Source organism: Muntiacus reevesi, chromosome X (assembly GCF_963930625.1).
Source record: "Muntiacus reevesi chromosome X, mMunRee1.1, whole genome shotgun sequence".
Lineage (NCBI taxonomy): Eukaryota > Metazoa > Chordata > Mammalia > Artiodactyla > Cervidae > Muntiacus > Muntiacus reevesi.
In genome coordinates, this window is record NC_089271.1 from 127,493,598 (window position 1) to 127,497,595 (window position 3,998).

Consider the following 3,998-nt stretch of genomic DNA (forward strand, 5'->3'; position numbering starts at 1 on the left):
TACTGACTTTGCTGTGTGCTATGCTTAGTCGCTCAGTCATTTCCGACTCTTTGTGACCCCATGGGCCGTAGCCCGCCAGGCTCCTCTGTCCATGGGGATTCTCCAGGCAAGAATACTGGAGTGGGTTGCCATGCCCTCCTCCAGGGGATCTGCCCTACCCAGGGATCGAACCCAGGTCTCCTGCATTGCAGGTGGATTCGTTACCAACTGAGCCACCAGGGAAGCCCAAGAATATTGGAGTGGGTAGCCAATCCCTTCTCCAAGGGAACTTCCTGGCCCAGGATTCAAACTGGGGTCTCCTGCATTGCAGGTGGATTCTTTACCAACTGAGCTACCAGGAAAGCCTGTGCTTATTGACTAGTAATTTTTATATCTTCTTGGGAGAAATCTGAAGTCCTTCACTCATTTTGAATTGGACTTTTTTTTAATTGTATTTTTTTCTTTTTCCCAATTATTTTTATTAGTTGGAGGCTAATTACTTTACAATATTGTAGTGGTTTTTGCCATACATTGACATGAATCAGCCATGGATTTACATGTGTTCCCCATCCTGAACCCCCCTCCTACCCCCCTCCCCATCCCATCCCTCTGGGTCATCCCAGTGCACCAGCCCCAAGCACTTGTCTCATGCTTCCAACCTGGACTGGTGATCTGTTTCACACTTGATAATATACATGTTTTGATGCTGTTCTCTCAGATCATCCCACCCTCACCTTCTCCCATAGAGTCCAAAAGTCTGTTCTATACATCTATGTCTCTTTTTCTGTCTTGCATATAGAGTTATTGTTACCATCTTTCTAAATTCCATATATATGCATTAGTATAAGTTCTCTATATATTCTGAATATTAATTCCTTATTAGACACAAGATTTACAAATAATTTTTCTTATTCTATAGGCTGCCTTTTACCTTGTTGGTTATTTTTTTTGATGCACAAAATGTTTAATTTTTATGAAATCCAATTTGTCTATTTTTGCTTTTGTTACCTGTGCCTTTGTTATCTCCAAGAAATCATTGCCAAATCCAATGTCATGAACCTTTCCCTATGTTTTCTCCTAAGAGTTTTGTAGTTTTAGCTCTTACATGTAGGTCTTTGATTCATTTTGAAGTGATTTTTGATTTATGATGTTACAAGCCCAATTTCATCCATTTTGCACATGGATATCCAGTTTTCCTAGCACCATTTGATGAAAAGACTGTCTTTTCTCCATTGAATGTTCTTGAAATCCTTGACAAAAAATTATTTGACCATATATATATATGTAAATAATTTATTTCTAAGTGCTTTATTCAGTTTCATTGGTTTATAAGTCTGTCTTTATTCCAGTTGTTGCTGGTATTTAGTGCTAGGTTGTTTCCAACTCTTTTGTAATCGCATGAACTGTGTAGCCCACCAGGTTCCTCTGTCCATGGGATTTCCCAGGCCAGAATACTGCCAATGGGTTGTCATTTCTTTCTCCAGGGGATCTTCCTGACTCAGGGATAGAACCCACATCTCCTGCATTGGCAGGCAGGTTCTTTACCACTGAGCCACCAGGGAAGCCCCTTTATTCCAACACCGTATTGCTTTGATGGCAAAGAGATGGGGAAACAATGTATAGGGTGACAGACTTTATTTTCTTGGACTCCAAAATCACTGCAGATGATGACTGTTGCCATGAAAGTAAAAGACGCTTGCTCCTTGGAAGAAAAGCTATGACCAACCTAGACAGCATATTAAAAACAGAGACATCACTTTGCCAACAAAGGTCTGTATAGTCAAAGCTATAGTTGTTCCAGTAGTCACGTATGGATGTGCTGAAACTTCAATACTTTGGCCACCTGATGTGAAGAGGCGACTCATTAGAAAAGACCCTGATGCTGGGAAAGATTGAAGGCAGGAGGAGAAGGGGGCGACAGAGGATGAGAATGTTGGATGGCATCACTGACTCAATGGTCATAAGTTTGAGCAAGCTCCAGGAGATGGTGAAGGACAGGAAAGCCTGGCATGCTGCAGTCCATGGGGTCACAAAGAGTTGGACATGACTGAGCGACTGAACAACAGCAAATTGTTTTCATTACCATAGGATTGTAGTTGGTTTTGAGATGATGAAATATGAATCTTCCAGCTTTGTTCTTTTTCAAGATTGCTTTAACTATTCAGGTATTTTGAGATGCCGTATAAACTTTAGGGTGGATTTTTTCTATTTCTGCAAAAAATATCATTGGGATTTTGATACGGATTTCATTGAGTCTGTAGATCACTTTGGGTAGTATTGAAATCTTCAGAATATTAATTCTTCTAATACATGAACATGGGGTATCTTTCCATTTATTTATGTCTTTTTAAATTTCTTTCAACAGTGCTTTGTAGTTTTCATTATATAAGTCTTTTCCCTCCTTGGATAAGCTAATTTCTAAATATTTTTATTTGATGCTATTTTAAGTGGAATTTTTTAAAAAAAATTTCCTTTTCAGAGTATTTACTGGTAGTGTATAGATAAGCAACTAATTTTTGTGTGTCTATTTTGTATGCAGCTACTTTGTTAAATTCATCTAGTAGTTCTAATAGCTTCTGTGTATGTATGTGTGTGTGTAATCTGTAAAGTTTTGATACATATAGGATCACATCATTTGTAAATAAACAATTTTACTTTTTCCTTTCCAATTTGGATACCTTTAATTTTTTTCTAATAAGAATTAATAACCTAATTAGACTAATAGCCTAGTAATTTCTGATATCTTAATTGTTCTGTCTAGAACTTCCAGTACCATGTTGAATAGAGGTGGTAAAAGTGTGCATTCTTGCCTTATCCTGATCATAGAGGAAAAACTTTGTCCTTCACAACTTAGTACAATGTTTTCTATGAGTTTTTTATATATGACTTTTATTATGTTGAGGTAGTTTCCTTCCACTCCTAGTTTGCTCATAGCTTTTGATGCAAATTAAAAAGTACTTTTTTGCAGAGACAAAAAAGTAAGTCATGACTTTTGGGTAAGTCATGATTTCTATTTTAATTTCTTCTTTTATCCAAGCACTTATCACTTTCCAGATGGCCAAGATATTCTTATATTTTTGTTATTGATTTCTAATTTTTTGTACTATTGTTAGGTAATTGGGTCTTTAAAAACTTTATGAATACATTAAAGCTCCTTTGTGGGAAGGGCATCATTGATTTTAATAAATATTCCATAGCCATAAGAAGAAAGTATATACTTTCTTTGAAGGGGACAGAAAATTTTGATTGAATAACTCCCATTCTCCATTTTTCCTTTCTGCTTTGTCATTTTCTGAAAGATATCTATTAACATTCTTCACTATGTGTAATTATACTGCTTTCTCTATCTAATTCTGGGAAGTTGTTTTATTACTTGGTGCATAAATATTTGTGATGGTTATATCTTCTTAGTATCTTTTACCATCATGCCAGCTTTAAGTCTTTGTTCAAATGTTACCTTTTTAGATAGGCTTCTAAAAGGCACTGCTCACCACTCTTTTGCATACATTTCATCTTCCCTTATTTTGAGTTTTTTGATTTGCTATAGTTTTCATTTGGGAATATTCTTTCTTTGAAAGATTTACTTATAAAAGGTACATGAATGGTGTACTTTCTGAACTCATGTTTACAAATGTTTTTCACTCTCCTATATGAATATTAGTTTAAATCCTTTTTTCTACATGTATTTCTTTCAGGGTTGAAGAAGAAAAATTTCATGCTAGTCTAAGTCTATGTTATGAAAAATTCTTTACCATCTGAACCACCAGGGAAGCCCAATTCTATGTTATAAACAACCTTTAAAAAAATCTATCTGGATATCTATAAGATTTTCCTTTTCTTGTAGCTTAGGTTTTTTTTTTTTTTTTTTTTTTTTTTTTGCTTAGGTGTTTTAATAGGCTTTATAGGTGTGCTTCTTTTTTCATTAGCAGTTCTTAAAATTTGGATTCACTTTTAATCTGGAAACTAAGGTTTTTCTAGTTTAGAGAAGTTTTCTTTTATTGTTTCTCTGATTACTGATT